Below are 12,773 nucleotides of genomic sequence, written 5' to 3'. Positions count from 1 at the left end.
ATTGACGTCATTTCTGTTTTTAACGGATGTGGCGCCACATAATGTTTTGTTTCGCCGGAAGCGTTCCCTCGTCACAGAGATGGCGCTACGCTTCACGAGCCGACGAACCTGGTCGGGGATAAATAGTCTCCTTTTCTGGCGATTTATGCCGAGGAAAAGTGATGATGACGATGGAACCTGACACGAGGGACAGAGACCACGAAATATGATTTGAAGGATATCGGATCGGATATGGTTAATTAATAAACGTTCTGATTTCTCGTAGAAATAATGGCCACCTCGTCGGGTAATTTAGATCAAGTATTACGATTGTGCTACTTGCCAGAGGCAATCTTTAAAATTTTGGTGCAGCTAAAGAAACCCTATATTCGAAACGACTTGAACGATAAGCCTTGAATGGCTTATCTATACCGTATATCGGCGAGACCAAGAGTTGGTTTGTGACGGTTAGGTCAGTATACGGGAAGGAAACATTTACACCAGCAGGTAGGCAAATCAATATCAAATTGCAAGAGCCCTGGATGTCTCAGTTTAACATAGCATTGATTCGAGTTTCCATATAGTCGGAGTACTGCGGGACAAGGGTGCGCCTCATGTAAAATAAATGTCCTGACAGGGGGCTGCGCCGAACAAGACATCCCAGAAAGGCCCAGCCGGCGAAAATTTCGCTTTCGTCGCCGTCTTCACCGGCGTCGCGATGCAAGACGGGGGGGGGGGGGGGGGAGGGGGGGGGGTCAGAGTGGCGCTGCTGCGCGGGTCGCCCTCTTCGCCCGCTGACCTCGAAACGGCGGCAGCGACAAAGACCCGGAAAGGAGGGAGTCTGGCGGAAACGGAAAGTATAGCCGCCGCCGCTGCTTCCGTCGTCTGGCACCACACGACCCTTGCTTTCTTTCTTTTTTTCTCTTTTTCTTTCTTTCCTCCGACAAGTTTCGCGTGCCTGCCGTGCGTGGAGCTCGCTTTCAGGACGCGCTCGGGCGCGTGCCGCCGCCGCCGCGGAAGAATGGAGGAGGCGCACCAGGCTTGCGGGGTTAGACGTAAAGCTTGAAAGATATTCCGGAGGGATGTCTGTCCCTTTCAACTAACACATTCTCTTCTTTTTTGTTTAATTCTGTTTGTACCGGTAACTGCGAATAGCGATTCGCCTAGTTTTTCCGGGCCTCTGTCCTGCAGGTATCGTGTTTGCAATCGTCACTTTTCCTTGGCATAAGAAGTCCACAGAAAAGGAGAGTGATTGTCCCCCGCCCAGAACTCGATTCCTCGCGGTTACAAAACGCTTAAGCCATCCTTGCTATCGTCGTCACAATTTCATCGTTGTCGTAGCTACAACGTCATCGCCCTCGTCGTCGTCCTGCATGGTTGTCGTGGGCCTCGCGTGACCGCTTTGGTTTGTATTTAATGTTTTCGTTTGAGTAGCCCTCTATAACTTCTTTTTTTCTCTGTCCCAGTCGGCCGCCTTCCTGTTGAGCACGCCGCGCTCAAAGAGCTGTCTTTGTCGACTCTTTCGAATCGATAGGTATACACGTTGTACAAAAGAATAAAGGTTTCTAAGCGGTATATTCAAGCAGAGAACTGCATATTCAGCGGGCCACTGCATTTGGTCCGCTGACCGCGATAAAGTGAATGACAATATGTCTCCGCGGGCATATTCGGTGGTCGACGCGAGTTCGAAATCCTCGTAATGAACTACTAGAGATAGCATTCACGTACGGTGACCGACAACAGCAGCCGAATCTAGCTTTCGAACAATTCCAAACATGCAGCGTTAAAAAGTCAAGCCCTCGGCCGTTACGATATAATATTCACGGGTCCTTTCGCCTAATGACGCCCAACAGAACGCGACGCGCGTAGAGATAAACGACACGCAAAACGGAGCCAGCCCACCGCGTTTATCGACGCTGCCGGCCTCACCGGAAGAGCCAACATTAGCGGCCCTGTTTTGACGCCTTCCGAAACGGTCGCCCGGCCGCACACAAGTCTGCGTGGCTGGAGTGTTTGACGGACGGAGGCGACACGCCTCCTCCCCGTCCGTTGCCGATAGTCTGGGCGTCGTTCTCCAGCGGAAGTGGATCCCGCTAGGAGAGCACGAGTCGGGCGGTGCTTGCGTCCCCAGTGGAGAGCAGATTGGTCCGCTCCACGAGGCCCCGCATGTCCAACGACTCGGGACAGCCCCGAAAAAGAAAGACGAGACACAACAGCACGCCGCGCTCTACCGCTGCCCTCCACCCACAAAAGCGTCCCCCCCCCCCCCCCCGCCTCCTTCTCTCGCCCCGCTCGGGCCGGACGCGTCCGCCGCCAGCGGACCCCGAAGAAAAACCATTTGCTCACAGTGGCTGCCCAGCGAGAATGCGACGACCGGGCAGTGCGCGGGAAGCCAATGTCTATGGTCGTCTCTTTTCCCGGCAGCCTCACCTCCCCCTCCTTCCCCTTCACCTCACCTCCCCCCCCAACCTCTGGCATCCTCCCTCCCCACGCTTTTGAGCCACGTCGTTTCACGGTTGCTTGGCGCTGACCATTAGGAAGCGGTGGATGGACTTCAGTGCTAGCTAGCCCCACCGAGAACCATCACCGGTGGCCACGCTGACGGGCCACCGATGCATCTGCTCCCGTGAACTGCGGGAGGGGAAGCGAGTACACCGCCCTGTGAATGGCCACTGCTTTCGCTAGGTCCACGTGACCCCTCTCGCGTGCGCAGAAGGTGAGTGGTGCACGCGAGTGGCAACCGAGGCACGTGACAGATGTCGTGTCAGTGAGGACGACGACTCACGGAGCATCAGCTCGTCGGAGCGCTCCGGTCGCGTTTCGCCAAGGCATTAAGGGGAGAGAAGTCAAGAAGAGCGGTCACGGTGGAACGGCATCTTCAGTTACCGTATTTTCGCGATTCTAAGCACTCCCCGATTCTAAGCACCCCCCCTCTATTTTCTCGAAAAGGTTGGGAAGAAAGTTTGCATACGAATCTAAGCACCCCCCTATTTGTTAGGAAGCGCGCGTACCCGAGGCCACCAAGCGCGCTTGCTCACTCTGTCATCGAGCCAGAGCCGTCGGAGTCCCGACGTGGCACGGCGTCCGCGGCGCGAGTACGCCGTACAGCAGAACTGTACGGATGTATGGCGAAAGCAACAGAAAGCGTCCCCATCAACCGTCGCAAAGTGGATTTCGGACGCTTGGAAGCGGGTCCAAGCGGACGTTGTGGTCAAATCATTTAAGAACTGCTCGATCACAAACCACTTCGACGGAACGGAAGACGACCTGCTGTGGGATACCGAGAGCGGCGGTTCAAGCGGTGCGACGAACTCGAGTGGCAGTGATAGTAACTGAGCATCCGACACAAGCGGTGGGTTCACTGTGTGCACCGATTTTTCTTTTGAATGTTTGCAAAATAAGATGTGATTTCTCGCACCCGTCTCGTCGTGATGTCGCAGCGAAAATAGGAAGGGAGGAGGGGGGGTCATTGTAGATTTTTCGAATCTAAGCACCCCTCCTCACTTTGGGCATCGCGATCGTGAAAAAAAGGGGGTGCTTAGAATCGAATAAATACGGTATGTCGAACGGGGCAGCAAATAAAATAGAGAGTTTTAGAATAGGGGTGCCAAAAGTTTGGGGCCTCAAAGAGCTTTGCCGTTGAGCCACGCAGGAGTTAAAGAGCTTTAGAGTAGGGCTTTGCGTTTGTGGATAGCGTCTTGCGCTTGCAGCGACACTACGGCATCAAAGAAAATCTATTATAAATAATTAAATAAAATATACCAATTTACGATAAGAGGAGCAATTTTGACTATCGCGTTAAACTAAAATTTAGAGGTTATTCTATAAGTAGCAAGAAATTTGTTGCGCTTAGTCACGAGTAACCAACATGACGTGCCTTCACCAAAGGCGATTTCCGGTGCCACATTCGCATTCTCAAGGCTGCCTGCGACATCGCGTGTGATGTGAGGCCTTTGACCGAAAATTTCAGTGTCCAATTATTAGAGAAAATGATTACATTACATTCATAAGTCGACGTGAACTCAGCATAAGAGCTTTTCCAAGATTCTCATATTAAAAAGAAAAAAAAGAAAGAAATACAAATTCATGAAAATGCCTCTTCTCTATAAAGGGTGTTCCCTTTACTTTGGGTGCACGAAATTAAATAGAAAATCACCCGTGGCACGTAGCACAATTCTTATCCTTGATCTAAATTACTCGATGAGGCGGCCATTACTTCAGATCATGGTTTTGACACGTAACAGTCCCCAATTTCGTCTTTCTTCACCACAATTCGTTCTATGTCGTGTGGGGAAGCGCGACTCCCACGCTTCCCCTGATATGTTGTTTTCCCGCATAGGTGCCCTCTCCTGTAATACAACTTTGCCGCGGGGCCTGGTGCCCGCGGCAGTCGGTATGGTTGAAGCGCAGTATGAGATGGCGCGAGTGTTGCGCTGCTAACGCCACATAACGGCGGGATTATTAGGGCGCTGAAAGGAGCAGGCTCTTCCTCTTTGGCTCGAGCTCGGCAAGCAGCGCGGACGTTCCGCGCATGCGCCGATCCATGCTTCTGTGAGACCGTCTCACGAGGCCTCGTTCGAACGCGCCAGCGTTCGCGTGACCGTGCGCGCGAACGACAAGGCATTGGTGTTCAGCATGGGACGAACATATACGCTCGCTATCCGGTCACGGTGAGTCGGACTTCCGCGATTTGTCGCGCGTCCATCAGCATGTTTTGCGGATAGCAACTCGGTCAGGCACGTACGCAGGAATTTTTTTCGGGGGGGGCCCAACCCAAGGCAACTTCTATGCAAATGAGGGAGGGGGGGGTTACTTTACTAGTACAAATGTCAATAACGTCCACCATTCGCCATAAAAAACTCGTAAACCCACAAAAGAGAAACGAGATAAGGTGTATTTTACAGGTACGTCGTGTGCTATACACCTCTCCTTTACTTGGCAAACAAGAAACTACGTCAAATGGACTTGCGCAGGAAAGAAGCGCCGGAAGAACACTGCCAAGGAGAAGTAAAGAAGCCAAAGTGTAAAATAAAGATTACTTTAGTAGAATACAACCTTAAAAAAAAACAGCAGTTGGCAACCAAAGCACACAAACCGTGCGCGGTTGTGTTACTTCGCCAGCCAATCACAGAAGCAAACAAAATCTTCGTCATGCGGTCTTTTCAAAATGTCGTACTTGACACCTCCGGAGCGTCTGCTGTTCTTGAAGAGTCTTTTCATCGGCGAAAGCAATGAGGTGTGCTATAGACATGGACAAAGTGTGTGGAGTCTGAGAATTTCACTCTTCAAAAGTCTGCAGTGCCGTTCATTTCACTGCGGAACCCGTTTTACTCATAAAACTTCACTGCCAACTAATGCGGAAGTTGACCATAAAGAGTGGCAGCAAAGCAAGCATGTTATTTCAGTTCAATAAAGAATTAGGGTTTGGCCATTCCACTGTAATAGGCGAGGCAAAATGTATAAAATTACGCGCTAATGATTTCCTTCTTGTGGTTGCCGCCTTATTTGGGTAACAGAAAAAGTTTGAAGTACGAATTATTTGCAGCCTCCCGGAGGAACAGTGGCTGGCGGTTATGAGGGCGTGGGCGGGGCTTCACTACAGACTTAATTTGTATCCGACTATAGTAGCATTTTTTTTAGTTAGCTCTGGAAGAACTATAGAGAAATATATATTTGAGGGACCGTCACAGTTCTTTTGGATCCCTCGTTTATGCTCTACCAAGTGCCGCAAACGACTCGTATTGTTATTTGGGAAGTTACGTAACGATGCGTGGCTGCCAGTCCAGTACAACCTCGTAGGGTGCAGGGCGCTGCGATTCTAGACGTACTACCCCCTCCTCGGAAGCTTAGCAAGACACTTATATAAGCACAGCATAGAAGTGGCTACGTCAGGCGGTTCGACTGATAACTGTAGAAGCGTCATTCAAAGCACGCGGAATTGTTCTCCACTTCCGGCGGCGTTTTCTCTACTTCCTCTTTAAATAAAATACGTTGATGTATAAATATTTTCATAAACAACGGGTAAATTTGTTAACTTTCGCTTTTTCTTCCTGTTTGGTTGTTGCGCTTCGGTTGCCGGAAATGGATTCCTTAAAAGATCGCTTAATTTCTCAACGCCTTGCGACTCTCGTTTCCGGTTGGCAGTTTTGCACGAAAAGTATTCTACAATTAGGCAAAAACCAGACGAGGTAACGGTAGTAGTAGTAAGTGACTTTTGGAGTGTGAAAAGAAGAGAAAAGTGCAGTACCGTAACTGTCTCTCGTTTAGGAGGTCACCTCAACAGTACTGCACGGGGAAGGGTAATGGGAGTAAAAGATAATGGAGAAATAACGAGGTAACGGATGACATTCATGTTGCTTATGGATTTAACGGTTATTGCAGGGTTTCATGATGAACGCTGTTTCGAATTATTTTATTTTTCACCTTATCTAAGCCATATCGCGGTTATATGGTTCCGAGAACCTCTCAGCATCGCGGCGAGACGTTAGTCGAGGAAATAATGAAGGAAAAGAAAAAATTAAACGCAATTGGCGTTTTCTCTGGCCGCAACTCGTTCCACGTGCATGCAGACCAGCTGACCACGAACCTAATCCCTTTCTTGGTCCCTGGATCAGTCTAAACGACGAAGGCTGCACTAACGAAGGAACAGCGAAGCGCGTGACCGTCAAAAACATGGTGACAACTGAATGCATCTCGAGTTAATCGCGTGGGCACCGAATTGATGAGGAAACTGGCCTTCACACCCCAAAAGATGCCGATAACTACCACCATCCAAAAGGAGTGAAAAAGGCAACAAAATGTTGACCGCGGAATAGCTGTCAAGTTTCAACATTGATTTGACGGCGCTATAGGAATGTGTGTGAGAAGTGGTGGCGTGGGCGGGAAGGGGGGGGGGATGCGTCTTAATTTTGGGGGGGGGGGGCCGGGCCCCCCCGGGCCCCCCCTTGGGTACGTGCCTGAACTCGGTTAGTAGGCATTGATCTATGGAAGGTGCAATAAATGCCCTTGTGATTGTTTGCACTACTGTGTTGCCGTTCGTTTGTCCCAAGAGCACGGGTGAGAGCTCCACGCTCGATATTACTTGCGTACTCGCTAGCTGCAATTTGTAGATTAGAATACGCGCCGTAAATTAATTAAGCGTCATTATCTCACATCCAATTGGGTATTTTGATTTATCCTAGAGGTAATGGCCGCCTCCTCGAGTAATTTAGGTCAAGAGTTAGAATTCTATCTACCATGCACAGGCAATTTTTAAAAATTTGGTGCCACTTTTAAAAAAAGTATCTCAGTATAACACAACTCAGTGACGCCCATCAGCGCCACTACTTGGCGCCAAAGTCGAGATTTAAAATTTAAATACACATGGCAGCAGGCGTGCGTCTGCTGCAGCAAAAATCCGGAGACCAACCAGCACATCATAACGGAATGCGAATATATTCACCCAGTGAGACCCGTAGGTAATGCACACCTTCCAGAAGCGCTTGGATTTAAATTCGACGGAAGCATCATGCATCCGGTCAGCAGTCGAGATATATGCAAGAGACGTTTATAGAGTATTGGAGGGGATGGCAGGGAAGAGGTCTCTCTCACTTTCTCTCTCAATAGCATGAATCAGTGTTTGACTACAGCGTTTCTACCGTGCGATAACCACTGGCGTTATCTGTAAGATAAGATCATGCGCAAGCATAACAAGCTATTGTATACAAGCAGCGAAACTGCGCATAATACTGCCAGTAATTCAGCATGCTGCTTGTCATTTCATGGTGCTGAATATCTTTAATGTGCATAAATACGTAACAGTCACTAACTCCGAACATTTCTTCGCTGTACGAATGTTAATTCAATTATGCGATGCATAACGGACGCAGTGTTTCTCTTTATATAGCACCGCTGAATATCGGCATTATGCTTCTTCTATTGTCACGACCCGCAAGAAATATGCTTCTATTTTGCTGTGTCCCACAGATGTTACCGCACGGACTGAAGCCGTCAACCTAGAGCAGCGATTATAACAGTTTTCCTAAGTTGTCATAACTATGCCCTTTCACACCCTTTTTCTCGCGCGAAAACTGGACATTCAGGCTTTTTCTTTAATTTACATCGCCATAAATAGATTGAACCGTAGCGGCGACTCATTGACTGTGGCGTCCTGCAACTTGGCAGGAGGTCGCGGGTTCGGTTGTCGGCAGCAGTCATTTCGATGGGGTCGGAATGTAAAACGCGCTCGTGTACAGATTATTCAGAGAGAGAGAGAGAGAGAGCGTTCTGATGAAACGCAGAGATTTCGAAGGGCTTGTGTTTAGACGCCTACATACTATATCCTTCATGTGTAAGGGCCTAAGTGTTTGAAAGGTCATGGTAGAGAGAGAGAAAAAAAGAGAGAGAATGCAGGGCATGAAAAAGGTGGACTTAATGTGACGCGATGTAAAAATGAAGTTCGATCATTCAAACAGTGTTTATAAAGCATGTCCTATAGGTACACAAAGTATTGAGTAGGCATTAAAGAAAACAACTGGACAGAAATTCGGCTTTTCTCACAGCTCCCACGTCGCTTTAGGACGCTGAATTCGATCAGTCAATATCACAAGTCTTTTAATATTTATTATGTACCAGAAGCTTTCTTTTTGCGTTCATAAAAAAAAAGTCTAATCACTTGCGCAAATCGCAGGGCAGATTGCTTGTCACATTAAGCAACACATTAGTATCATATACACTCGCAGGTTTTTCGTGCTCAGACGACGGGACTTAGACGTGCGCTTCAAGTATACTTACAGAACAAGAAGCACATTTCAGGCTCGGGCATCGCTGCACCATTGTATACATGCTGCACAAGCTGCGCGAAACTTTGCGAAGATAAACGCCCTGCATGCTTAAGAAAAGTTTTCCGCGGGAAATCGGAGTTTCTCGGTGAATGCCGGCGTATACATACAGCAAGAAGCCTGGGGCGTTTTAGGCACCCTCGATGCGGCGCTGCATGTGGATGAAAACGAGATCAAAAGAAAATAAACATAAAGTTGAGCGTGTTGCATTGAAATGACGGAGGCGTAAGTGTGAAGCTGTGCAAGGCAGCATAATGGTGCTGCGTTTGCGACGAGACAAGATACCGCAAGCCTTCATCGAAGCCAAACCTTGCAAGGGGAGTTCACATTCAGGCTCCCTTTCGAGAAAACCTTTTCATGGAGGCTGGAAAAGAGGAAAGACGGTCTTCCGGTATCGGGCATATATATATATATATATATATATATATATATATATATATATATATATATATAGTATGCATGTGTGTGTGTGTGTGTGTGTGTGTGTGTGATCGCGCGCGTGAAAGCCGGGCGATCAGTCGTCAGTCGTCCTGGCGTGAAACCGCTTTAGGGCATGGTGGCGTAACGTCGTTTGCGCCGGTGGTTCTGCAAGGTTCGTGTATTATCCTGAGCCCATTCCGCCGAGCGGTTCTAAGGAGCGGTTGGTTTGGTTGGACTGCGTATAACGTTCGTTGTTCGCTCGAATGTCAGTATACAGAAAACTATTTACCAAGCTGCCGGAACGGGCGCAGCGAGCTCTGTAACGGTGACTGGTTGAGCTTAACGTCCCAAAGCGACTAGGGGGATGTGAGCGACGAGGCAGCGTACGTATGGCTGCGAATCAATTATTGCCATCTGGGATTCTTTACGTGCTCCCAAAGCTCGGTACACGAACGTATTCCGCACTGAACCATTTATGGATTCGCCCGCCCAGGCCCGGAATCACGTGTCACGACTGCATGTTCAACTCAACCCGTGTTCTAGAACTTTCCTCCAATTTGCTATAGTTAATTGATCTCGCCGTCGACTAGAATGCACGGGTCGCGTGAAGGCGCACTTCTCAAGCAAGCGCTGTCGTATATTTGGCGCCACTGAGGAGTGGCGCCATTATAGGAGCCACTTGCTGTAAGTGCCACGAACCGACGTCCCTTTGCTATTACCGCAGGGTAACTTGTACAAGGATCGCCAGATAGCCAAGGAAAGAAGGAAGGAAAAAGTAGAGAAGGAAAGGCAGCGAGGTTAACCAGTTTAGTTTAACCGGTTTGCTACCCTACACATGGGAGCGGGATGGGGGCATGAAAGATGGGAAGGAGAGAAAGAGAGAGCACATAACACAGCACTCATATCGTCAGTTACAGTCCGTCACTCTTGCGCGGTACGTGACATCACTGTCACAACCGCTTGTCCAAGCCCGTGTCTTTCAAAAACCGAAGTAGCCCCTTCGTCGCCTTCAGCTGCGATGTCCTCTGTCGGCGATATGTGAAAATAGTTGCAACTGACAGTGGTCTATTGTCAAGATGCGCTAGAACGGACGCCAGGGACTGTCTCTGAACATTATATTCAGGACAGTCGTGCAGAATGTGTTCTAGCGTCTCCTCGCAAAGACAGGCGTTGCAGAGAGCGTTGTCAGCCATTCCAATACGAAATGAGTAAGATTTAGTGAAGGGCACTCCTATAGCCATAAGCGATTTAGCAGAATGGCCTCTCTTTAGCGGAGTCCAGTTGGCATACAGAGATGCACCAAAGAGGGCAGGTCGCATTGACGAATGCTCCGGTTGGTCTGGCTGCTTGGTGTGCACCATAGAGAAAGCGTGGTCTCCTGTGCAAGCACTCGAAGTCTGCTGGTTGCGTCGGACCGTGAAAGTGGTATGGCCTCTTCCTGTGTGTATTCAAGAGCTGCCCGAGCGGCATTATCGGCGTCTTCGTTTCCTATGACGCCGCATTGACTTGGCAGCCACTGAAACGTCACGTGGTGTCCTTTCTCATGTGATGTATGGAGTAGGCATCTAATATCGAATACGAGCTGTCCGAATGGCCCGCGACGCAGAGCTTATAGCGCAGCTTGTAGGGCTGCCTTTGAGTCACTGAAGATTGACCTTTGTCGAGGTGGTTCCCGATTGACGAAACAAAGTGCAGCGCGAAGAGCAGCTAATTCGGCAGATGTCGATGTCGTTGGGTGGTCAGCCCTAAAGCTGATGGTAATAGTTTTTGCTGGGACAACCACAGCACCGGACGAACACGTGGATGTTTGTGGAACCATCGCTATAAATATGTACACTGTCCGCGTACCTCTCGCGCAGAAGAAGCCGAGACAGTTGTTTCAGCACAGGCGACGACAGCTCAGACTTTTTCCTGATTCCTGGTACACTGAGATGGACTGTGGGGCTGCTAAGACACCAAGGGGTATCGATGGTTTAGATGCAGCGGTGAAGCCCGAGCGAAGTTTGTCGTTGTACTTGACGATAGTTTTAGAGAATGACGCTTGGTGCCTGTCTGAAGGTAGTGTTGCAAGGTGGTGATAGGGGACACGTTCAAAATGTCTGATGTGCGTTCTCAGCGCTTCCACCGTAATGTGAGTTTGCATTGGATGGTCCCGAGCAATCGCAATTGTTGCCTCTGTTGACGTGCATCTGGGCAAACCAAGGCAAACTCTGAGTGTTTGAGCTTGTGCTGCGTGCAGAACACGAATATCTGTCTTGTAGGTGTTGTTCAGTACAGGTAGACTACATCTTAAAAAACCGAGGAAGAGAGCTCTGTAGAGTTTCAGCATTGCGTCTACTGACATCCCCCACGTCTTTCCTGTCAAGTATTTAAACAACTGGGAAGTTGCTGTCAGGCGCCGCTTCATGTAGGCCACGTGCGGGCCCCAACGGAGGTTTCGGTCAATAATTGCGCCAAGAAATCTGTGGGTTCTGACATAGGAAATGGTCCGCCCATTGATCGAGGCGGCACTAGCTAGCTCTCTGCAAGCGCTCATCATCTCTGGGTCCAGATGGTATATTATACCGAGCCTTCTGCTATCTCGGAGAATACGCACGGGTAGAATTTTTGATTACAACTCCTCATGGCAGGAGGGAAATGTTCCTGACGAATGGAAAGTAAGCCGCCTCGTGCCACTTTTGAAGCAGGGCAAATCCCCACTAGAGCTCACCTCTTATCGCCCAATAGCGCTGGCCAGCCGTGTAGGAAAGATAATGGAACGGATGATCCTTGGCCGCCTGGAATGGTACCTTGAGCACTACAATATTTATCCGAATTTCATGGCTGGTTTCCGACGTAACCGCTCCTCCATCGACAATGTAGTTGATCTCGTTTCATATGTCCAGCACGAAAGGTCCCGTAAGCGTTTATCTGCAGCTTTATTCTTAGATGTGAAAGGGGCATACGATAACGTATTACATGAGGCCATTTTCGACACTCTTGCGACGGCTGGCCTAGGTGGTCGAGTCTTTTTGTGGATTGCAAGTTACCTATCTGCAAGATCATTCTATGTGTTGACTGACGATGGCCCAACTACGCGACGTTATACCAGCAGAGGCGTTCCTCAAGGCGGTGCTCTCAGCCCGACGCTATTCGACCTCGCTCTTGTTGGACTTGCTGAATACTTGCTAACTACCATCAAAATTTCAATATACGCAGAAGACATCTGTGTCTGGGCTTCGGCAGTCACACGTCCTCAGATACGTGCGCGGCTTCAAAGAGCGGCAACTTAGACAGCGAGATACTTGTGTAAACAAGGACTCAGCATATCACCAGAAAAACGCGCACTAGTGGCATTTACTCGCAAGCCAGATAGCCAAAGAAACTGACGAGCTAATGCTTACGGTCTCTGATGACTGATGTCAGTCGGAGCGAATGCTAGTTAAACCAAACGACCAATGGCTGGATGAGCGAGTGGATCAGTGTGTGAGAGTTACTGACCGTAACCGAGCGGGCTCTCGATCGTGTTATATTTGCCGCTAACCGATCTATAGTTGCATGAGGCGATGCATGCAT

The sequence above is a fragment of the Dermacentor andersoni genome, chromosome 5 (assembly GCF_023375885.2).
Source record: "Dermacentor andersoni chromosome 5, qqDerAnde1_hic_scaffold, whole genome shotgun sequence".
Taxonomy (NCBI): domain Eukaryota; kingdom Metazoa; phylum Arthropoda; class Arachnida; order Ixodida; family Ixodidae; genus Dermacentor; species Dermacentor andersoni.
Note: the sequence above shows the minus strand (reverse complement) of the source record.